Genomic DNA, 25,934 nt, shown 5'->3' on the forward strand with positions numbered 1-25,934 from the left:
ACACATCTTATCTGAGCTCAGTGCCGATACTTTTTTTTAAATCAAGGGTACACTGGGCTTCCATCCAGCAATCCCATATAGTCATTTCATTACACCACTGGACTGAAAAATTAGGCTTCTTACATCACTTTCTCATCCAGAGGCTTACCTAATATTCCTTTGGTACATTTATTATTAATTATTTATGACTATTTTTTTATTATTTAACCATCCCTTCCAAAAACTGAAGGAACATTCATTGTATGACTTATGTCTATATTACACAGTATCTTCTTGTACAGTCGCCCCAAAATGTGATGACAGTTTCAGATCGCTTCAAAAAGAAAAAAAAAAAATAGTATATCACGCTAAGATTTATGAGAAATGAATAACATGAGGCAATGAAATATCAGAAGCTAACCTGTAACGTGTTTTCCCCGATTCGAATGTGTAATGTACTCATATTTACGTCCCAGGATTTCAAAAACTGATTATCTAGTTTCGAAGGCCAACCTACGAAAATTCTTGTGAAAGCAATACACTACATGCTTTTGAAATGCTAAGGTGATATGGGAACAATGAGGATGCTGCTAAAATTAAATCACTCTTAGTAAGGATACCCCACCCAAAGATGCAGCAAGACCTTTTCTGCCCCTTTTTCCTTGCCCTCCACCAAGCATAATAATAAATGTAATTACTTTATCTAATTTATTCCCTATTGATGCAAAATGAATAGGTATGACAGAGTACCTTTTTCTCTTACACTAGGCAGTAAATAAGACTAAAACATGGGCTCCAACTCCCGGCAAATTTGCGAGTTTCTTTTTTATTTCATTCACTGATAGTTCTCGGCCTTATCCAAAGTCTTCCACACATTATTCTTTTTGGCCAAATGTGGTTTAATAGATGCATGACAGTCATTTCCATCCATGCTTGTTGATCGAGCCATTAAAATAGTTTACTAACTTAGGCCACATTCCTGCTTTGTCACTGTCCATGGAGATAAAAACACAATTTAACTACTCACTAGTACTCTAAAGGTAAATATCTTATAGAAATGACCGATTTTCATTGTTTACTGAAGGCCTTTTCTTTTCAGTCTGACGCTACCAAAAATAATTGCTTGCAACCACACTAGAATTATAATGCAACTTATTCCTGACTGTCCTCGAGCAATAGTTCTGAAATTTCAGTTATTTCCATTTAGGATTTCTTATTGTAACTAAAACTGTTTCCTACAAGTCCGAAATGTATGTCTATCTATCTATCTATATTTTTGTCATATAAGAGGAGTATTTTGCATTATCACTGACCAAACCTTCTAGATACTCTGCCCGTCACTTCTTAAGCCGACTGTACATTAAACGATGCAAACTGTCCATATTAAAATATATACGATTTACTGGTTTAATTTTCATATTTTAAATAATGAGACAAATTTAACCAGGTAATGTAATTTTGTCATAAATACAATAAAGTAACTAAGCATTATTTTTATTTCCTTCAGGCCCATCACTGCAAACCATTCTTTGTTCATCAACTGATATATATATATATCTCTCTTAACGGGGGATCACTTGGCTCGTGGGTCAATGAAGACTGCAGCGAACTGGGAGTTGGTATGTGATACGCTTTTTTAATGTGGTAGACGGGGGCACTCATCATCCACTCACTCGATGTAGCGACCATTTACTATGCTGGGTGGTAACCATATAACCAGATTTTGGCGCCTGGTGGTTTAGTGGGTAATTATTGCGCTCCAATCGGATTGAGCTGATGAAGGTTTATATCCAAGGGATGGTTGGGGTTTATTGCTCATGTAATGCCACTCAGGGACGAGTGAGGCTGGTCACTCATCTTAAATGTCAGGACTAACTGCCTACCCCCGGGCTCCTATGCTCCTCATGGGGCGTGAATTAAGGGATAACCTGTATAATATATACCGTATATAGATATATATATATACAGTAGATATATATATATTGAGTGAGAGAGAGAGAGAGAACTTACTTGCTTAGGGGCCACAGTAGGTGATCTCAGCCAAGGAGAGTAAGCTGAGATGAGCCAAAACTGAGCACAACTGTGAGACGAGTTGAGCCCAGCCAGGAGAGAGAGTGAGATAGTGGATCCTGTGGAAAAAATATAGTATTACCAAAAATGAGAGAGAGAGAGAGAGGAGAGAATGATTAAACATTATAATCATTACCAAACATTTATTATAACATCCTCTCCTAGTCAGTCTCCAGCATAAATTTAACCCCTAGTCAGTCTTTCACATAACACTCCTAGTCAGTCTCTAGTATGACTATTCTCTCCTCGTCAGTCTTGCATGACAAACTCTCCTCGTCAGTCTCTTGCATGAATTTAATCTCTCCTAGTCAGTCTCTTGCATAAATTTATACATACTCTCCTAGTCAGTCTCTTGCATAAATTTAATCTCTCCTAGTTAGGCTCTAGCATGACTATTCTCTCCTATTCAGTCTTGCATAAAATTAATCTCTCCTAGTCAGTCTCTTGCATAAATTATCAAGTACCAGTACCTAACACTACAATATAATGATAGTCACAAAGAAGTGCTATGGAAAGAAGCTATGTCAGATTAACACTATAATATAATGCTAGTCACGCAGAAGTGCTGTGGAAAGTGTAGCTATAGAATAACAATAGAACGATGCTAGTCACAAAGAAATGCTATACTCTTTTCACTCTAACTTGGCCTAAAATTGCCATCTCTCCATCATGAATGCTGAATTGTAACAATAGACTAACACTAGAATAGGATGCTGGTCACTAAGATATGCTATGGAAAGTATGCATAGCAATAGCATAACACCAAAATATGATGCTTGTCACGAAGAAGTGCTATGGAAACAAGTATAGCTATAGAATAACTGAACATGATGCTAGTCACGAAGAAGTGCTATACTCTTTTTACTCTAACTTGGCCTAAAACTGCCATCTCTCCATCTTGAATGCTGAGTAGTAACAACAGATTAACACTAGAATAGGATGCTTGTCACGAAGAAGTGCTGTGAAAATGAATGTCAAATAGGAAAAAGATAATTTGGACTAAGTTAATTACATAAAAATATTTACATTTACACTACAGTAGAATATAATGCTAGTAATGAAGAAGTGCTATGGAAACAAGGTATAACATTAACACTAGAATATGATGCTAGTCACAAAGAAGTGCTGTGGAAATAAGGCATATGTAACAGATTAACACTAGGATATGATGCTAGTCATGAAGAAGTGCTATAAAACTGACATCTATTGCCAGACGCCTTAATCTCATAAGGGGTGGCCACAAACAAATTGCCTCCGTGTCACCCTGTCCCCTGCCATTTCACTGCCCTGCTCCCAGCTCACACCCCCCTCTCATATACCTCTCCACTCCATCCCTCCATCTCATCCTTGGTCTCCATCTCCCTGTTCTTTCCCTCCACCTCACATTCTCCTAGTTTTTTTCATATACATATCTACTCCATCCCATCTTTGGTCTCTCTCTCCACCTCACACTTGCCTAGTCTCTCATACCTCTCCACTCCATCTCGTACTCAGTCTCACCCTCACACTCTGAGTTAGTCTCACACCTTTCCACTCCATCCCTTCATCTCATCCTTGGTCTCCCTCTCCACCTCACTCACACTCCTAGTTAGTCTCTCCATCCTCTCCACAAATTCACTCACATACCCTTTCATACAAGTAGATGAATATGTGGGTAGGTAAGCATGTGGGTCAATACATATGTAGGTTGATACGTGTGGGTAGATATGTGGGTAGATATGTGGGTAGATATGTGGATAGGTATGCATGTACTGTATGCTGGTAAGTATGTAAGTGGGTAGATAAGTATGTGGGTAGATAAGTATGTGGGTAGATAAGTGTGTGGGCAGATAAGTGTGTAGGTGTGGGTAGATATGTATGTGGAAAGATGTAGATTGGGGTGGGTGTGCGTGTACTGTATGTTGGTAGGTAAGTAGGCAGTGTATGTTGGTAGGTAAGTAGGCAGTGTATGTTGGTAGGTAAGTAGGCAGTGTATGTTGGTAGGTAAGCAGGCAGTGTATGTTGGTAGGTAAGCAGGCAGTGTATGTTGGTAGGTAAGCAGGCAGTGTATGTTGGTAGGCAAGTAGGCAGTGTATGTTGGTAGGTAAGAGTGTAGGTAGATATGTATGTGGAAAAATGTAGATGTGGGTGGGTATGTGGGTAGGTATGCATGTACTGTATGTTGGTAGGTATGCAGGAAGTGTATGTAGGTAGAAGTGTGTAGGTAGTGTATGTTGGTAGGTTTAAGTATATATGTATGTGGAAAGATGTAGATGTGGGTGGGTATGTATGTGCGTAGGTAGTATAAATGTGGGTAGATAACCAGGTAAGTAGGTAAGTAGATAAGTGTGGGTAGATACAGAAATAGATACAAATACTTACAACCACTATTTCTCCAATCAGCTCCATGCCTGAAAGCCAGAACTTCAGGCAATTTTATTTCTCTGGGTGATTTATTTCTTCATACGCAACTTTCTGGAAATTCTTGGCAATTCTTGAAAAATTAATCTTGAAAATTCTTGCAATTTTTTTTTTGGAAAGTCTTGCAACATGAAAATTATTTTAACTTTTTTTTTGGAAATTCTTGCAACTTGAATTTTTTTTTTTTTAATTCTTGCAATACATCTTGAAAAATTCTTGCAAATTAAAATTGAAAATTCTAGCAACTTTGGTCTTGAAAATTCTTGCATGTCTTGATAATTCTTGGTCAGCATGGGTATAGTTTGTTCTTGGCCATCACTCTCCTTGTTTTTCATTGCACTGGATTTTTGGATACTCTCTCCTTATCACCCTTCTTGTTCTTTATCTGGAATGGGGATAGATGATGTTAGAATGTGGTGGTGTGGTGATTGTGGTAAGAGGGAGGGAGGAGGTAGTGGTGGGAGAGGAGGAGGAGGTAGTGGTGGGAGAGGAGGAGGAGGTAGTGGTGGGAGAGGAGGAGGAGGTAGTGGTGGGAGAAGAGGAGGAGGTAGTGGTGGGAGAAGAGGAGGAGGTAGTGGTGGGAGAAGAGGAGGAGGTAGTGGTGGGAGAAGAGGAGGAGGTAGTGGTGGGAGAAGAGGAGGAGGTAGTGGTGGGAGAAGAGGAGGAGGTAGTGGTGGGAGAAGAGGAGGAGGTAGTGGTGGGAGAAGAGGAGGAGGTAGTGGTGGGAGAAGAGGAGGAGGTAGTGGTGGGAGAAGAGGAGGAGGTAGTGGTGGGAGAAGAGGAGGAGGTAGTGGTGGGAGAGGAGGAAGAGGAGGAGGTAGTGGTGGGAGAGGAGGAAGAGGAGGAGGTAGTGGTGGGAGAGGAGGAAGAGGAGGAGGTAGTGGTGAGAGAGGAGGAAGAGGAGGAGGTAGTGGTGGGAGAGAAGAGGAGGTAGTGGTGGGAGAGGAGGAGGAGGAGGTAGTGGTGGGAGAGGAGGAGGAGGAGGAAGTGGTAGGAGAGGAGGAGGAGGAGGAAGTGGTAGGAGAGGAGGAGGAGGAGGAGGAAGTGGTAGGAGAGGAGGAGGAGGAGGAAGTGGTGGGAGAGGAGGAGGAGGAGGAAGTGGTGGGAGAGGAGGAGGAGGAGGAAGTGGTGGGAGAGGAGGAGGAGGAGGAAGTGGTGGGAGAGGAGGAGGAGGAGGAGGAGGAAGTGGTGGGAGAGGAGGAGGAGGAGGAGGAGGAAGTGGTGGAGGAGGAGGAGGAGGAGGAGGAGGAGGAAGTGGAGGAGGAGGAGGAGGAAATGGTGGTGGAGGAGGAGGAGGAGGTGGAGCAGGAGGAGGGGGTAGGCGGGAGGTGGTTGTGGTGGTGGTGATTGTGATAGGATGTAGTGGTGGTGGTAGGGAGGTCATAGTGGTAATTAATCGCAAATACAGTACACAATTTTTTACACAATACAAAAAATTACTATCAAAAATCTATTTCAATATATTTACCGGTACTTAAAAAAATGGAAAATGAAAAAAAGTTATATGGGTAGCAATGGAACTATAAAATTTAATTCCAAAAAATTTATATATATACATGAAGGAAAGTACGAAAAGTATGAATTTATTACTGAAAAGGAAGAAATATTAGCCTATCCGGTACAGCCAGGATTCTGGGGGCTTGAATGGTGACTGAATGGAAGTGTGGCCCATTGGATGAGGTGAATGTTTTTGGCATATCCTGTAGACCCAGGATTCTGGGGGCTTGAATGGTGAGTGAATGGAAGTGTGGCCCAATGGATGTGGTGAATGTTTTTGGCGTGTCCGGTAGAGCCAGGATTCCAGGGGCTTGAATGATGAGTGAATGGAAGTGTGGCCTATTTGGATTGGGGAAGTTTGTGCTGTCTGGACATTGCTACTCCTCACCCTGCCCTTGGGTGGGAAAGGAGGTCCCAATGATGATGATGGTGGTGATGACCATGATGGTGGTGGTGATGGAAGAAAAATTAGAACATGCAACAAGGGAGCAACAGAAAATTATTTTAATATTTACTACATAATCAATCGAGGTTGAAAAAACATAAGGCACGTTGAGGAAAAAAGTAATGCCTAATTTTTCTAGTTTTTGATCTGCCCAACTATGATTCGGGGCCAGGTTATGATCAATTTTTTTTTTTCTCATTTCACTTTTTTAGCATTTTTTGTTTAAGTTATGGCATTCATTCTGCTTTCAGGTAATCAATGAGTTGGCCTTAAGAGCCAAACCAAGAGACAGGACCTGCCTGCTCTGGTAGCTCCAGTACAGATGATTTTTTACCCCAGGTACAGACACTCCCCAAAATGGTAAAAAAAAAAAAAAAAAACTATGCTTCTTATTGCATCTAAAAAAAAAAAAAAAAAAGCAAAAAATACGACAAAACAGCAGTGTGACGTGCAACAAAGCTTCACATTGAAGACAAACTTCATGGAAAGCAATACAATTATTTTTCTTTAAAAAAAAAAAAAAAAAAAAAAAAAAAAAAAAAAAAGTCACGAATGCTACAAAAATGTAAAGTTTGGATTTCCTTCTTCTACAAAGGCAGAACATTAGAAGAATGTGAAGTTTGCATGGATCAGTCCAAACAAGATAACAGTATATACTGTATAGAGGACAAGAAGGCACTCAGAGCGCATATCTCCAATGCCATTGCAGGATCCTGATCCAGATCCGGATCTGCCCCCAAATTTAATCCTTTTTGGCCCATGACCCACCCTTCCACAAAATTTTACTGAAATTCACCGAGAACTTTTTGAGATACTGTGTGGACAAACAATAAACACACAAACACAGTGAATACATTACCTCCACCAACTTCGTCCGCAGAGGTGAAACTCACCACTGAACCACCAAATATCTGTCTACTGTATACCACTTGGCTTGTCACTCAGTGTAGAGTCACCCATAGGCAGAAGGAAGAGGAAAGAATGAAGGAAAGACAGAAGAGGGAGTGTAAAGTCACCCACAGGCAGAAGGAAGAGGAAAGAATGAAAGACAGAAGAGGGAGCGTAAAGTCACCCACAGGCAGAAGGAAGAGGAAAGAATGAAAGACAGAAGAGGGAGCGTAAAGTCACCCACAGGCAGAAGGAAGAGGAAAGAATGAAAGACAGAAGAGGGAGCGTAAAGTCACCCATAGGCAGAAGGAAGAAGAAAGAATGAAGGAAAGACAAGGAAGGAAGGAAGAGAGGAAAGGGCAGATACCTAAGGAGGAACTACATCGAGTGGATAAGAATAAATCACTCACCATACAGTGTTGCAAGTACTGTCTGGGCCCGCAGTAACAGACCCATTATCAGTTGCAAGAGATGTGCTGCTTTCAATATGCTTTTTTTGGGCAGGTTTTTCCACCTCCCTGAAAACCAAAAAATACAAACAAAAATGTACATATATATAAAAAATTATAGTATATATACCTAAATAAAAAAAAAAAAAAAATCCATAGATTTCTTTTTGTATGTAATTAGGTAAAAAAAAAAAATGCTTTGAAAACTGAAAGAAAAATGATGGATGGATGTAGAGCCAAATTATTATGTACTCTTTATCTATCAATCTATTGCCAGACTCCTTAATCTCATAAGGGGTGGCCACAAACAAATCACCTCCATGTCACCCTGTCCCCTGCCATTTCACTGCCCTCTCCCCCAGCTCACACCCACCACTGTCATATACCTCTCCACTCCATCCCTCCATCTCATCCTTGGCCTCCCTCTTCCCCACTCCACCTCACTCACACTCTCCTCATCAGTCTCTTCCATCCTCTCCACATGGCCAAACCACCTCTCAAGTCTTCAATCTAACCTCCCCTGAACCAAGTAGAGGTGAAAGGAGTATAGTAATCTTAAAACCCACCTTATTTTTATTGCAGGGGTATATATAGTGATCTTAAAACTCACTTCATCATTGGCCTCCCCCTCCCTCTCCACCTCACACTCCCCATCAGTCTCTCAACCTCTCCATCCATCTCATTCGTGGCCTCCCCCTCCCTCCACCTCACTCACACTCTCATTAGTCTCATATACTCCTCCTCCTCACAACACCAATACATTCCAGTCCCATCTTTACTCTCAACTCTTCTATCTAGCCTCCCCTGAACCAAATAGAAGTGAAATGAGTACAGTAGGGGTATAGTGGTCTTCAAACCCACCTTGTTTATCCCCCACCGACGCTCCAACGACTGGCGCTGGCTGGCGAAGTGGCGGGCCTCCAGGACTGTTGGGAGTGCCCCGCGTGGCTCAGTCTTCGAGACTCCACCACCCGAACTCCGCTACCCGACCGCCGCTGGATTGACTAACCGCACCTACAGCCTCCCACCTTCTCCACCCTTTAGTCCCAGGTCATACAGTCATTGGGCAGCCAGCTATGGGGTCGAAATGGAGCAAGGGCTCTGGCCACGCCCCTCGGATCACGCGAGGGTTGGGCAGCCCCGCACCTGTGGCCACACTGGAAGGAAAAACGAAAATAATTAACACCAAAATTAACACCACAATTAATGCTACACTAAAAGGAATAACAGGAAAAACTTAACGCAGGAATGAACACCACAATTAACACTACAATATATGGAAAAACAGGAATTTAATCAGTCTAATTCTACAATAAACACCAGAATAATCAACCACCATTATAGATTATATAGGATATTTTCTGAGCTATGAAGCAAATATATAAATTCTCATTGCTATCAAGTATAATTTTCTTAGCTATGAATAATGTATATAAATTCTCTTAGCTATGAAAAAGTACGTAAATTCTATTGGCTACGAAAAAGTATATAAATTATCAGCTACTAAAAAATATATAAACTCTCTTAGCTATGATGTGTAATTTTCTTAACTACGAATAAAGTATATATTCTCTTAGGTATGTAGTAAAATTTTCTTAGCTATGAAAAAAGTATTATTTTATCTATGAACCAAATACAGGTAACTCGCACGGAACACGATCTCACGGAACGCGCTCGCAATTATACACGGTAAGGGCTGGGATACATATAAGACAACGTAAGATTAAAAAACCATTATGAAAACTACAAATTAATGCAGGAGAGGCCTTTGAAAGATCAAATCCTCGAACGTCACCGCAGCGCGCGGTTTGTTTTGATTACGTGACGATCTAGGCGGGAAATTATTCAGTGAGTGAGACATTCCCGAGTACAGTAGCACAGTATTTGTAAGTTAAATATTTACAGTACTGTACTGTTCTGGTAAGTTTATGTGCAACTTAAAGTACTATTAAATAACGTTAAAGCAAGAAATAAAGTCTTATAACCAGTTTACCTGATAGGCGTCAAAATATTGCCTATTTTATTTGTTCGTTTTTTCCACAGTGCTGTTCAGTATTTGTAAGTTAAATATTTACTGTTCTCGTATGTACTGTACTTGTAAGCACATAAATTAAGTGAAATCATTAAATAAAGCCTTGTAACCAGATAACCCGAATTATATGATTACCCATGATCGGCGTCGGAATATTGCCTTTTTTGTTTGTTCGTTAAACTCTTACTGTACAGCTTTTCTAGTGTACTGTATTTGTAAGTTAAATATTTACTGTTCTGGTATGTACTTGTAAGCAATTAAAGCATTAAATAAAGCCTTGTAACCAGTTAACCTGATTTATATGATTACCCATGATCGGCGTCGGAATATTGCCTTTTTTTTTGTTTGTTCGTTAAAGACTTATAATAAGAGAAAAATGCATTTTTGTCTTGGTATCTTTACCTATTTGCTCAGGTTTGCTGTAATGGTTTGCAACTTGTAGAAAACTGTGACAACTTTCGGGAAGTGAACGAAAATCTGGGACATGACCTTGACTTCACCCTCTCATGTATCATCTGTCAGACTGTCAGTTCACCACCGGCTATCGTGATGAGTGGATGTACGATTTTTTCGCTCGTGGCCATGCCTAACCACACACAGTTACACCCATTATCTCGACCCAGACAGAAAATACAACCTTTTTCCTCCCTTGCAAAACACAAACAACCACCCTGTTTACGAGAAAGCAATATATATTGCGAAAATAACAAGGTAAAATGATAAAGATGAATGTAAAATGATAGAGAAAGATGAACATGTTATGACGGAAGAAATACGTTTTCCCTGTCTGTAAAGGTATTTATTTCTGCTTTGTATCTGTATTCGTAATAATTAGACTTATTGTTAGTTCTGAAACTGCATTACGATTCTATTTTTAGCCATTCTTGTGGTGTGGGAGCTGGAAGTTGTGACACAACTTCCTTATTGCTAATCTCCCGTGGCAGAGTCTAGCCTTGGAGGACGTGCATTTTTCTCATTTAGGACTGAAAATTCAACTCTTTCGCTCCCTTTTCCAAGCATGGGCACAACGATAACGTAAAAAATAACTCGAAACTACCATAAACATATATCAAAAAGGTGAAAATGTATTCATAACTTTTTTTTTTTTTTTCCAGCCATTCCTAACAGATTATGTACTGAAATCATTCGATATCACAGTACTGCATTTCTAAGTTAAATATGTACTGTTCTGGTATGTACTTGTAAGTTAAAGCACTGGTACCAGTTAACCTGATTTATATGATTACCTATGATCGGCGTCGGAATGTTTCCTTGTGTTTACGTACAGTATTTGTGTTGAAGTTTTGCTCAGGAGTACTGTATTTGTGAGTTATAACATTAAATAAACCTTCTAACCATTTAAAGTGCTTTCTAGTGACAGATAACAGCAAAACAACACATTTGGGGGGTCTAGGGAGCAAAATACGGAGTAGTTTAAATATACGCGATTTCGCACCTAACACGGCACGGTAGGAACGAAACCCACGTGTTCCGTGCGAGTTACCTGTATATAAATTCTCAGCTGCAAAGTAAATATTCTTAGCTACGAATAAAACTTTTCTTAGCTACGAATAAGTGTATGCCAATCAACCCACCTTCAAAAAACCAGCCACAAACAAGGTCCCAGGCACAGGAACTTCCCCTCAAAAACAACTCGGGGAATTCCTCTCGTTGCAGCCTTGCCCAATCCCAGAGTTCAAAGTCGACACTCCTAGGCTTCCCGCGCCCCCTTCATGAACCCCACAACTCTTGGGCATTCATGAGACAAAGAAGACTTCCAGTATCAACACTCTTGGGCTTGACTCATTGTTTGACCTTTGTTTGTTTTGCTTTTTCTGGGCGTACTGCAACGTCTGGGACCCCTATGCTGTAATGAAAATTTTTATCATTATGATTATCATCATCATCAGTCAATCATTTCTCAGTAAGTGAATGATTACTTTTCCCTCAGACATAGCTACATCAAATGAGTGGATAGTTACAAATTCTCAATTCTCAAAAAACACTTATATGCGTGGACGGTTCGTCAATTTTCCCTCAGACAAAAAGTATGGAATGACATTGAGTGAGTGGATAGTTACATGCCTCAATTTTCACTCTAAATGAAATAGCTACATTATACAAGTGGATGGCAACAGTTATTACAATTTTGCTAATTCCCTCCCCCGCTCAAAAAAATAGGTACATTATACGAGTGGATGGCAACAGATTAAGTTATTACAATTTTGTCAATTTTCCATTAAAAAATGGAATAGCTACATTATATGAGTGGAGAGCAATAGATTACAATGTGGCCACTTTTTCCTAAAAAAAAAAAAAAAAAAAAAAAAAAAAAAAAAAAATAAGTGAATGTTACAACGCAATTTTCCTGTCAAAAAAAAAAAAAAAAAAAAAAAAAAAAAAACTATCAAGTGAGTGGACAGTTATACTCACCCAGTCTCCACAATCCCTCCGCTCTATCCCTCTCCAGCTTTGTACCCAGGCTTTGTCGCAGCCGTCGTCTTCTCCCTGTAAATACAAAAATTACAGCAAACTGTCGAAAATACAGTTGTACCACCATGACAAAAGCCTCCTTGTGATGGCAGCCCAACTGTACCTCTGATAGTGCCTGTATCCTGAATACTATTGACTATTTAATGACACCACAACTATGTACGGTGCCTATCGACTACTGTGACTATTCTGTAACCCTCCTTGACTATCCCATCCTTTCTGTGCTTCATGACACCACAACTATGTATGGTGCCTATCTTGACTATCCTTCACTATTCTGACACCAAAACAATGTATGGTGCCTATATCTTGACTACTGACTGTCCTTCCTTCACTATCAGGCACCAAAACTATGTATGGTGCCTATCTTTATTATCCTTCATTCTTCTGACACCACAACTATGTATGGTGCCTATATCATGACTACTGACTATCCTTCCTTCACTATCTATGACTGTTCTTGACACCACAACTATGTATGGTGTATCGAATATCCTGACTTTTATTACTATTCTCTATATGGTGATAATTCTTAAAATCTATACAAGTAATGAATCCAAATTATCGACAAATTTGAACTTATAGGCAAGTTTTCTATATATTTACTGTTAATGGCAAAAATAATAATTATAACAGTAAGAATAATAATGTTACTTTACTATTAAAAAGAATCTTACGTTGTTGGATTTACATTACTTTACGATAATTTGAATTTACGTTACACAAAATAATTTGATATGCTGATACCAGTACAATATTACAGTACTCAATTCTGTACTTAAGTGACAGTACTAAAAAATATAGTACCTCAATATAGTACTTTTTAACTACTCAAAAATTAAGCACATTTTAATTGTACTAAGAAAATTAGTACTTTTCAACAGTACTCAAAACAGTATTTTTTCACAGTACTCAAAAATACAGTACATAAAGCAGAAATAAAAAACTTAGTACTTTTCAACAGTACTCAAAAATCTAGTACTTCTTAACAGTACTGAAATTTAGTACATAAAAAGAACTCCAATTTAGTACTTTTTAACTAATAAAAAATATAGTACAAAAAACTTAGTACTTTTAACAGTACCCAAAATTTTAGTACTTTTTAACAGTACCATACTCAAAATTTAGTACATAATACTTGAAATTACAGTACTCAAAACTTAGTACATGACAAAAATATAATTACTGTACTCAAAATACTTAGAATTACATTACTTAGCTGGTATACTGCAAGATATAACTTTTAGTACATGTATATCAAATAGTTTACTGTAGTTAGCATACCATAGATATAGATTACAAAAGTTTACCATAGATAATATGATTTGTATACTGATGAAAATATGGGTATACTGTAGGAAAAATGTAGTGAAAATATAACTGGTATACTGTAGTGAAAATAGATTCTGTAGTAAAAAGAGCATACTGTAATAAAAATAATATAACAGTACTAGTATACTTCGAGGAAATAAGAGTATACTGTAATAATACTTAAAATTATAACAGTACCTGTATACTTAATGGTAATATACTGTACTGGTAAAAGCATACTCACACCTTAATATATATACCAATTACCAACATGTGTATACCAGTAGATGAAGCTGTAGAGGTAGACTGTAGACCGATGGCTTGAGACCTGGGACCAAAACAACCAAGACCACAAACCCAGAACTCCAGCAGACCAGTGTATCTATCTAAAATCTATTTATCTATCTATCTGAGCCAGTCCTATCCCATTTCCCCATATGCCTAGTATCTATACCCACACCCCCCTCCCCCCACCCCACCCCTATCTAAAACCACACCACAAGCAGAGAACGGGTTAATTCAGATAGATGTAGTAGGGAAAGCGATAGATAGACTGACAGAGCGACAGAGTGATGAGATGAAGAGAAAATTTGTATATATAACAGACCACGAAAAGACTTAGGAAAAAAAAGGAAGGTGGTTGAAGAAAGAAATTAAACCCTCCGGCCATAGAGTGTCGCGCCGCCCAATCTCCACACACCCCTGTTGATTTTATTGCATGATGTGTACACATGAAGGTGCACACATCCATGCACGCGTACACATGCACCTACGCGCGCATGTGCGGCTATGACGACATCTTGGATTGAATGAGGTGGAGGTAGGCTCTCGCACCTCGCTAATTCAAGCACTCATAGCATAAAATCAGACTGGGGGTGCAGAGAAAGGGCAGGTTGACAGGCAGAGGAGAGCTTAGGTGGGGCGAGAGGGAACGAGTATACGTACCACGGGTCGAGTCGGACGTTGTGTGTCCTCGGGGCCTCTCTGCGGAAACCAGGGACCCCAACTACCGCGTCAACTACGCCCCGTACTAGCCACCGCTGCATTGGACTGACCCCTCCTTCTCCTCCTCCGGTCAAGTCCGCAGGTCATACAGCTTTCGGGAAGCCAGTCGAGGTCGGCCTTGTCGGGGGAATGCCCAGCCCCGCCCCAAGGATAAACACAAGGGTGAGAGGCCCCGCACCCACACCCGCCTTTGTGTGCCTCGGGACTGCGCTGAAAGGAGAAAAAAAAACATCATAACCAAAAACCATCAAGAAAAAATTTTAAAAAAATATATACTGCATATATATATATATATATATATATATATATATATATATATATATACTTGACCCTCAATTTGTCAGACTAAAATGGGGGTAGACCAGTCCGGGAATGGCAAAAGTCCGGCCCCACATACCATTCCCCGGACTATTACCATACTTTGTCCAAATTACCCAGTATTGTCTGGCAATTATTCCGACAATCTAGAGCATTCTGGAATGTAGGCTACCTATACCACCATAACTAACACAGTACCGGTACATAACACTGATGCAATAACAATAATACCTGACAATAGCTCTTTTGCTAGCTACAATCCTATGAATGGTTGTTTAGACAGTTGACGAGAATGTGGAGGGTATGACAGATGATCAGAAAGCTGAGGAAAAAAGGGAAATGAAGGAATTGAGCACCACAAGGTCAGCCAACCACTAATCAGCTGACATACAAACACGCAATCTTGAACTGAATCGGCAATTTTAATTGGAAAATATTTTAATCTTTATCACCATACAGGTTTGCACACATGAATTATATGAACTTCAGTCAAAAATTTGTGTTTAATTTAATTAATAGAAATTCAGGATTCAGAGCGAAAATTTCTAAAAGTTAGCATGTTTTGCCTCTAGCCTAACAACTCGCCTTGACGGATTTTTGTCTATCATCCAATCCTACATTGCCCCATGAGGAGCGTAGGAGCCCGGGGCTAGGCAGTTGGTCCCAACATTTAAGATGAGAGTCCCCCTTTATTAATACTGAAGATAAAATAAGTTTCAAAGCAAGCCTGAGGACAGTAAATCACCCATGGGGATGACGGTGGGTTCATGGAATGTGGGAAGTTTGAGGGGAAGAGCAGGGGAAGTCGTTGAGGCATTCAGTAGGAGGTGGGTGGATGTGGCGTGTTTGCAGGAAGTCCGGTACAAGGGTGGATCAGCCAGAAAGATTGTTGGGAAGGACTGTTGTTATAAGTTGTTTTGGCGGGGCAGGGGGGGACAGACGGATATGGAGGTGTTGGTGTGATGGTTGCAGAGAAATGGGTGGAATATGTTATGAATGTTTTGAGAGTAAGTGATAGGATATTGCTAGTGAAAATTCTGTTGGGAAGAAAGATAGCTGCGATTATATCAGCATATGCTCCACAGGCAGGATTGGATGAATCAGAGAAAGATAGATTTTGGGATGATTTAATACGTGTAGTGGGTGGTATGCGGGATGATGAGATAGTGATTTTGGGAGGGGACTTAAATGGTCATGTAGGTGAAGCAGCACAAGGTTATGAAGGAGTGCATGGGGGATGTGCGTATGGTCTAAGGAATGCAGAAGGGGAAAGGATACTCGAGTTTGGGGAGGCAACGGACATGATTGTGTGCAACACATATTTTAGGAAAAGAGACAGTAGGTTAATTACGTATGAGTCTGGGGGAAACAGCAGTCAGATAGATTATTTTCTGGTTAGGAGGGCCGATAGGAGGTTAGTGAGGGATGTTAAAGTTATAGGAAGTGAGGAGTGTGTGCAGCAGCACAAACTATTGATTTGTGATATGGTGCTTAAAGAACAAGTGATGAAAAAGAGGACTTATGTACCTAGGAGGAAAATATGGAAGCTGAAAAACCAAGTAGTAAGGGATGCCTTCTATAGCGAGTTGAGGAGAGTGGTGGCTGAACAGGGAGCTGTAGACAGAGGCGTTAATGAACAGTACAGAGCCCTCAAGAACAATTTCTTGAGAGTTACTGATGTAACATGTGGCTGGACAAGAGGACCACCAAGACAAAGTAACTTGGTGGTGGGATGAGGGTGTAGAAGCTGCAATTAAGGAGAAGGCTTTTCCGGGAATGGAAGAAGGGTGGTAGCGAAGAGGAATATTTGGCTGCCAAGCGTAGGGCTAGAAGAGAGGTATACAGGGCAAAGTCTGAGTCACAGAGACAATTACTTGATAACCTAAATCATGAGGAAAGTAAAAATTTATTTAGGGAGGCAGGTCAGGTGATGAGGGATAATTGGGATATCATAGTTGAGCAGTGTGTGAAGAATGATGAAGGAAGGGTAGTGGTGAACAGTGAGGATATTAAAGATGCATGGAGACAGCATTATAACCGGTTGTTGAATGAGGAGTCTGACTGGGACAGGGAAGGTTTGGAGCCAGCAGATCCAGTGTCTGGCCCTTGGCCTTTGATTAATACTGCTACTGTGAGTGAGGCAATAGGCAGGATGAGGGTGGAGAAGGCAGCAGGTGTGTCTGGGTTGACTGCCGAAATGTTGAAGGCCTCAGGCGATATAGGGGTGAGTTTAGTCACTGACCTGATAAATAGGATTATTTATGAGTGTGTTGTCTCAGATGATTGGCTGAAGAGCGTAATTGTAAATGTGTATAAAGGGAAGGGTGATGCCCTGGAAAGAGGAAATTACAGAGGTATAAAGCTTTTAGATTAGATAATGAAGGTAATGGAGAGAGCTTTAGAAGGTACGATTAGAGAGTGAATATTGATGAGATGCAGTTTGGGTTTATGCCAGGTAGGGGGACCACTGATGCCATATTCATTGTTCGACAGCTTCAGGAAAAATATATTGGTAGGAGAAGGGATCTTTATTTTGTTTTTGTTGATTTGGAAAAGGCCTTTGACAGAGTCCCTAGCGAGGTGGTGAAGTGGGCAATGAGAAAGCTTGGCTTGGAGGAGTGGCTGGTTAGGGTGGTTATGGCCATGTATGTGGGTGCTCACACCCAGGCGAGAGTGAATGGAGATTTGAGTGATGAGTTTTCCGTGAATGCTGGTGTGCATCAGGGGTCAGTCTTGAGTCCCATGTTGTTTATCATGGTACTTGAAGCCCTTTCACATGACTTTAGACACTGACTCCCGTGGGAGTTGTATGCTGATGATTTGGTGTTGATTGCAGAGAATGAAAGGGAGGCGGAGGAAAGTATTAGGAAGTGGAGAGATGGTATGGGGCAAAAGGGTTTAAGGGTAAATGCAGATAAAACAAAAGTGATGATATCTAGGGCTGGTGGCGGTACTGTCAAAGACGAGGGAGAGTGGCCATGTGCAGTTTGCCACAAGGGCGTGGGAAGTAATTCCATCTTGTGCGGTGTGTGTGTGATAAATGGGTGCATAAGAGATGTAGTGGTATCAGAGGTAGACTGCAAGATAATGCTGATTTTATGTGTACGGCGTGCCGGGGTGAGCAGGTGGAGATTGTCAGACGTGAAAGGACTGAACTTGCAGGTGAATCTCTTAAGCGTGGAAGAGTTTTGTTATTTGGGAGACATGTGTGCTGCAGGTAGGGCTGGAGCTAGCTCTGTGGCTAGGGTGAGAAGTGGTTGGAAGAAGTTCAGGGAGCTCTTGCCTCTCCTGACATTGAGAGGGCTCTCCCTACGTGCTAAGGGGTCTTTGTATGCAGCATGTGTTAGGAGTGTAATGCTATATGGCAGTGGGACCTGCGCAGTGAGGGAGGAAGATATTCGCCGGCTCAGACGTACAGAAATGACAATGATTAGGTGGATGTGCAGTGCGTCCCTGCGTCCAAGGCCTGGAGGGGCTGGGTTTACAATGGAAGAGTTGAGAGGTAGGATGGGACTGGAGTGTATTGGTGTTGTGATGAGGAGAGGTAGACTGAGGTGGTTTGGACATGTGGAGAGGATGGGGGATGATAATTGGGTGAGGAAGGTGAGAAGTGTTAATATTGGGGGTGGGGTTATGATGGGCAGACCGAGAAAGACATGGGACGAGGTCATTAAGTGTGACCTTAGGGTTAAGGGACTGAACAGGGAGGCTTTAATGGATTGTGCAGCATGGAGAGCCGCCATTAGGGGACCAAGGCCGACACATGCAAGCATGTTGGAGCCTTTAAAAACGAAACGAACGAAACGAGTGACCAGCCTCACTCATCCTTGAGTGGCAATACATGAGCAATAAACCCCAACCATCCCTTGGATATAAACCTTCATCGGCTCAATCAGATTGGAGCGCAATAATTACCCACTAAACCACCAGGCGCCAAAATTTGGTTATGTGGTTACCACCCAGCCTAGTAAATGGTTTCCTGATGTACAGGAAACCATTTGGCTTGTCACTCAGTGTAGTCACCCACAGGCAGAAGGAAGAGAAAAGAATGACGGAAAGAAAGACAGAAGAGGGAGTGTAAAGTTGCCCAAAGGCAGAAGAACAAGGAAAGGATGAACGAAAGGAAGACAAAAGAGGATGGATGGAAAGAGGGATGGAGGAGAGGAAAGGGCAGACACCTGAGAGCAGCACTACATCGAGTGAGTGGATGGTGAGTGCCCCCACCTACCACAATAAATGTCAATTTACAATGCAGATACATTTTTTTGTGCTCAAATATTTATGAAATATAGAAGTCTGTCAATGCATCCTGATGATCTGAAGGGGAAATATCTGCTAACATTGGCCAACCACTAATCATATGATTGAGATACAATCACTGAATGGGATCTCGATCTTGGACAGAATCGGCAATTTTAATTGGAAAATATTTTCATCTTTATCACCATATAGGTTTGCACACCTAATCATTTGAAATTCAGTCAAAAGTTTGTGCTTAATTTATTAGTAGAAAATCAGGATTCAGAGTGAAAATTTCAAAGTTAGCAGAAGTGTTTTGCCTCTAGCCAGACTGACGGACTTTTGTTTTACATAAATATCGGTTTACATTACAATGCAGATACTTTTTTTTGTACTCAATAAATATTTATGCAAAATAGAAGTCTGTCAAGGTGTGCTGATGATCTGAGGGGGAAATATCTGCTGACATTCGTGCACTTTTGCTCTGAAACCTAACTTTTAATTGTTATATTAAGTAAAATCTTTAAAACAGATTTCAGATAATTTGGTGTGTATTAGCCACTGTTGCGAAAAAAATTAAAATATTTTCCAGTGAAAAGTCCGAACTCGGTATCTAGTTACATCGAGTCGGGTGAGCTAAGTGAGTAGGAATGGATCCCACTGACTGTCCGCAAGATTTTTTTTTTTTTTAATTTACCTATGAATATTATTGTGTCAAAGCCTTCCTTAAACTTTACTGTGTTATGCAATAAACTTTTTATTGTGGCATTTGAGAAAGGTAAGAGGCAAATGGGATACTGGGGATACTGCCACGAGTTAGGAGCTGGTGGCACGAAGCAGGTTGGTGGCCAAGATGCGTTCCATTTATGAAAATTTCTTGTTACAAATGGCCTTTATTGAGTCAAAATCTTGCTAAAATTATAGTGTTGTGCAGCGGACTGCCTATAGTTTTATATAAGAGATTGATGGCCAGACTTTCGTTGAGAATCCTGGACTTGTACGGGCATCTGTCTGGCATTTGATAATATTGCCTGGCCTCAGCCCGTGTCTGGGAAATCCGAAATCTGGGATATATATATATATATATATATATATATATATATATACACACCAGGTATTATAATAATATATATACACAAAAATCAAAATCATCATGACCACCACAAGAACCATCTCTAGTAATAAAAAAAAAAAAATACGATCTATCAAACACCTAACTTCATGTTCTGAAGATGCACAACTACTACTACTACTACTGTTTCTCCAACACCCACATCAACCTTTTCAATACAGGTTTTAGTAGGCTGACAACATTAGATCATTGAATATAAAATGCGATACGATTATTGTAACCAACATGTGATACGATTATTGTAACTATAAAATGCGATGCGATTATTATAAACTATTGGCCATATTCTTAAAAATAATTCCTTCCCTTTGAAGGATTTTTCTTTCCAATCGGTATGATTAAAGATTTCCCTGGAAGGGAAGGAAAAATGTTCAGATTGGTAACCCTGTTAAACTAAAATGACATCCTGCTGATATTTGGTATGGTGGAGAGTTATATTTATAAACTAATACATCAAAACACGCATATCTCGTGCAGGATAATGAAAGCACAACACAGTTGAGATGTGGGAGGTCGCCACCACATCCATACCGTTGGTTTGAATTGAGCCATAAATGCCATTCTGGACACCACCACAACGGTGTTCACTCAAGACAATATTTTGATAAATTATATTCGAGGAATATTATTATGCTCAATGTTATTAGCAAGTGTAAGAATCACTTGTTAACGTCAGTCTCTTGTACTTGCAAGGCGATGCTCACTTTTTTTCCAGCTGGAAGACATGAGCCGAACCACACGTGTGACCCAGATGGCAGATTTTCCTTTTTCGGGCAAATTAACAACCAAAATGTTTCTTGAAAAGAATCCTCGTGTGACCCTTGGCCATACTGTATAAGATTTGCAAGTGTCAGATCATATAAGACTGGATGAATATTGAATGTAGTACGTCGTCTGCTCTGTTTATGCCTGGCTAATTATCTCAGATGACGTGGGTAACATTTAAAGAGACAAATAGCACTTTAACATTAGTGCAGCGTTGTAAACTGCATCAGTAAAATTATACAGTATCTTCTGTCAACATTTTAAATATATGTATGACAATGAATCAACAAAGAGCACAAAACTTAAGGAATTTTTGAAGAGACAGGTCAAGGAATTCCTTCAAGTTCCAATAATTTCTGCTGCCCAGAGGAGAAATCTTTCCCTTCGAGCAGCTCAGGAAGGGAAGGAATTTTTTAAAAATACCAATTCAGCTAAAAATTTCTTTCCCATGCCTCTACAAGGGAAGGAAATGTTTAAGAATACGGCCGTATAACATGCAATACAATTGTAACTATAGAATGCGATACAATTATTGCAACTATAGAATGCGATACAATTATTGCAACTATAGAATGCGATACAATTATTGCAACTATAAAATGCAATATGATTATTGTAACTATAAAATCCGATTTGATTGTTGTAAACTATAACATGCGATACGATTATTGTAACTATAAAATGCAATACGATTATTGTAACTATAAAATGCGATACGATTATTGTAACTAAAAAATGCAATATGATTATCGTAACAAATGCGTTGGATTATTTTAACTAGAAAATGCGATACGATTATTAACTATAAAATGCCTAGGATTATTGTAACTATAAAATGTGATACGATTACTGTAAGCTATAAGATGCGATACGATTAACTATAAAATGCGATATGATTATTGTAACAAAATGTGATACCTCTTTCCATAACACTTCTATGTGGCTAGCATCATTCTAGTGTTAAATGTTGCAACTATTTATCTCCATCCATCTATTTATCTGTATATTGCCTGACACCTTAATCCCGTTACGCGGTGGCCACAAACATACACCCTCCTCGTAGCCCTGTCCCTTGCCATTTCACTGCCCTGCTCCCAGCTTGCACCCCTTTCTCACACCACTTCATCCCATCTCATCCTTGGTCTCCCCCTCCCACATATATAATTCCACTTTCTACCCATCAATCTATGGGTTATCTTTGGGAACAGTTTGACAAATTCAGACAAGTTATTCTCAATTGATTTGAGGGGAATTTTGGTCTAGATTAAAAGAAGCTAATGTGAATCTAATTTGCTCTGGTTGTGGGGAAATAAATCTTTCATACAACCGCTTTTACAAGTACGGTTTTGCCCGAAAAATTTTTAGGTTTGTGATTTATTGCTCATACATTTGATTTTGGGGGAATTTTGAGTTAGAGGAGCTGACGTGAAATTAGCTTGGGTTGTTAGGAAATGTCTTTCATAGCTATAAAAAAAAAAAAAAAAAAAAAAAACTTTCAACATTTCAATTTGCCACAGTTCTCTGGCACTTTCGTCAAATTATTCTTAGGTCAAAGGTTAGGTTAGGTCATCTTCAAGTAAAATTTGAATATACCATAGTCTTAAAATCAGATTCCTGTTCCAATCACTTCCTTACGACTGTTCTACGGCACTTTTGTAGCAAGTTATTTTTTAGTGAATGGTTAGGTTACCGAGTTAAAAAAATCTGTTATGCCATAGGCCTAGTCTAAAAAAATCATTTCATGTTCCTAACCACCATTCTGTACGATGCTTCTATGGTACTTAAATTGTAAATTATTCTTAAGTCAAAGGTTAGGTTACGTTAAATTCTAGTAAAAAAAAAAAAAATGCCACAGTCAACCTTGTACATTCTTTGGCTGCCCATGTTAAATCAAAAAATATATTTCTGATCTTAAACGGCATTAACTGACAAAAATGGCAAATCTCAAAGTATCCATAAAAAACATTAAAAGTGCAACTCAAAAAAATCCATCAGAAAAAAAACGAGGTGCAAATCTCAAAATATCCATAAAGACATGAAAAAAGTACAAATCTTAAACATTTAAAAAAAAATGCAAATCTCAAAATATCCATAAAATCGGAAATGAAAGTGCAAATCTCAAAGTATCCATAAAATTGCAATAAAAAATCCAGACACGGAAAGTAAATCTCAAAATATCCTAAAATAATCAAAAGTGCATATCTCAAAATATCCATGCTAAAAAAATCATGAAAAAAATGCAAATCAAAATATCCATCCTAAAATAGCCTATCCAGAAAAATGCAATCTCAAAAAGTCCTAAAAAAAAAAAAAATGAAAAAAATCTCAAAAAATTACTATATTCTATGAAAAATCCTTACTTCAAATAATAGGTACAAATCTGAAAGTCAAAAAACTGCATATAAAAAAATCCATCCTAAAATTGCATCCCCAGAAAATTGCAATCTCAATGTTCATAATGAAAATACTGAAATTCAAAGCATACTATAATCTATGAAAAACAGACTTCAAAAACATTCATAGGGCCACGAAAAACAAACCATAAAATGAAAATACTGAAATTCAAAACATACTATATATAACCCCTGAAAAATCCTGACTTCAAAAACAGTCAGCCAGAATAAAAAAAATTTCCTTGGGCCTAAGGGGGTGAAAATCTTCCTAGCAACTTTATTCTGCATTATATATCCTCTTTGGGACAAGCTTCAAACTATGCAAAAACTAAAAATTATACGAAAGGGCCCAAAATGTAGGTTTAAAAAAAAAATCGCTTCCGACAAGGCGCTACGGACCCTAGGCAAGCAATTTGACTAAGATTTTACGTCTTTTTTCAAGCTTAAAAGTTATTTCTTCATTCTAGAGGAGTTACAAATTTCCTAAATTAATCTCTAGAATGCCATGATTCTCTCCAAAATTCAAAAATAACTGTCAAAAGGGAAGAAAACGGACGAAAATCGAAGTCAGAATTCAGAGGTATACTGTATATACGCCATTAAATCGAGGAGGTAAAATGCACAACTCGCAAAAAATACCATAAAATAACCCTCCACTTACCGAATTCTACCCTCATTATCGTTAAAAAGTTCTATAGTAACAAATATTTCATATGAGTATATAATAAACCAAGAAAAACTTAGAAAAAAACGTACCTTGAAAAGCGAGCCACGACGCATCGTCCCCCCTCGTCTAGAGTAGAGGAGGGACTGATCTTGCCGGCAGCGTCACACAGTCTCCGGCAGCGTCAAACGCCAGACGTACGATTAAAATCTGAAAAAAAACGCCATATTCTTCTTATATACCTTTATTTCGGCTTTATAATTATCGATTAAATAATTATTAATCATTTAATCTCATCATGATACACAGCGAAGAATAACGATGATAAATGAGATTCTAACTACCAGCCGTACGATTCAAATTTGAAAAAAGAAAAAAGCCATATTTTTCTTATATACCACTTTTTCTGCTTTACAATTACCAATTTAATAATTACTGGTCATTTTATAGTACCAACATGACACATAGCTAAGAATAACGATGTTACGAGATTCTAACTACCAGACGTACGATTCAAATTTGAAAACTAAAAAAAAGCCATATCCTTCTTTTATGCTAATTTTTCTGCTTTCTAATTATCAGTTAAATAATTACTGGTTATTAAATAGCATCAGGATGAAATATAAATGACAATAACCCACAAACGATCAGAAATACCGATGATAAACGAGCTTTTCCCACTTAACCACACAACTTACCAATATTTCCTAAAAACTCTTTATTTTTATTCCATACTACTTTTTCTGCCTTCTGGTTATAAAATAAACGCTATAAATCATTTACTTGCACAACAGGACACCATATCTAAGAAATAACAATGATAAATGACGATAAACCAATTTCTTCCCTGCAACCAAACAATCGCAAGTATAACAAGTGATTGAAAAACTATCTTCCACTTATTCTACACTAATTATTCTGCCATTTATTTAAACGATAAATTATTTAGCGATTATTTATTAACATTAAGATAATATACAAAGAAAAATTGGATAAAAATGAGGTTATTATCCAACGTTAATTTCTATCTACATAAATTTACCAGTATCTATATATCTATCAACCAATTTATCTACCTCTATGTACCTTAATCTACCTACCTACCTACTACCAATCTACCCACCTCTATCTACCTACATGTCGGTCTATCTATCTACCTTCCTATCAACCTACCTACCTCTACTGTATCTATCTTAATCTACCTACCTACCTATCTGTCTACCTACTACCAATCGACCTATCTATATCTATCTACCTATATGCCTATCTATCTACCTACATATCTATCTGCCTACCTACCTACCTACTTATCTACCAACCTACCTATCTAGTTGCCTACCTACATACTTATTTACCATCTACCTATATCTACCTCATCTATTTATCTATCTACCTACTTACCAGCCAACCTACCTATCAATCTATCTACCAACCTACCTACCTACCAACAAAATTCGTAACCCTATTTAAGCTAGATTGGAGGGCTGATTTGACTAGTAACCAAGGAGACTCATGGCCAAGTGGTTAGATTAGAGGAATGATTTGACTAGTAACCAAGGAGACTCATACCTCATAACTATCACATTTCTCCATAGCAATTCTTCGTGACTATTTTACATTACGTGGTATATACGACGCTCCGTAACACTTGTTCTGTACTGACTCATTCTATATATTAAAGTGAAAATAGACTAGAAACCAAGGAGATTCATTCTTATCTCAAAATTCATGTTCGTAAGTTGCATATGGCTTCGTTAAACCTGTTCTGCGGCGATTTATTCCGTATTGAAGTGAAAATCGACTAGAAACCAAGGAGGTTCATACCTATCTCAAAATGGTTGCTCGTGAGTTGCA

The 25,934-nt window shown here is 39.0% G+C and overlaps 1 long non-coding RNA gene across 2 annotated transcripts; it reads right to left on the minus strand.

Annotated features, from left to right (window-relative positions):
• Positions 1-12,211: 12,211 nt before the first annotated feature.
• LOC145405532 (uncharacterized) lies at positions 12,212-24,204 on the minus strand. Of its 2 annotated transcripts, XR_013898378.1 has the most exons (3): positions 24,173-24,204; positions 14,506-14,779; positions 12,212-12,264 (listed from the first exon to the last, which is right to left on the minus strand). It is a non-coding gene; the product is annotated as an uncharacterized LOC145405532 (long non-coding RNA). The 2 variants fall into 2 exon arrangements; XR_013898379.1 differs by lacking the exon at positions 12,212-12,264 and having other exon boundaries at positions 14,473-14,779.
• Between the last annotated feature and the right edge of the window lie 1,730 nt (positions 24,205-25,934).

This window comes from Coenobita brevimanus, chromosome 67 (assembly GCF_032717465.1).
Source record: "Coenobita brevimanus isolate Jiangsu-jjx chromosome 67, ASM3271746v2, whole genome shotgun sequence".
In the NCBI taxonomy this organism is placed as follows: Eukaryota; Metazoa; Arthropoda; class Malacostraca; order Decapoda; family Coenobitidae; genus Coenobita; species Coenobita brevimanus.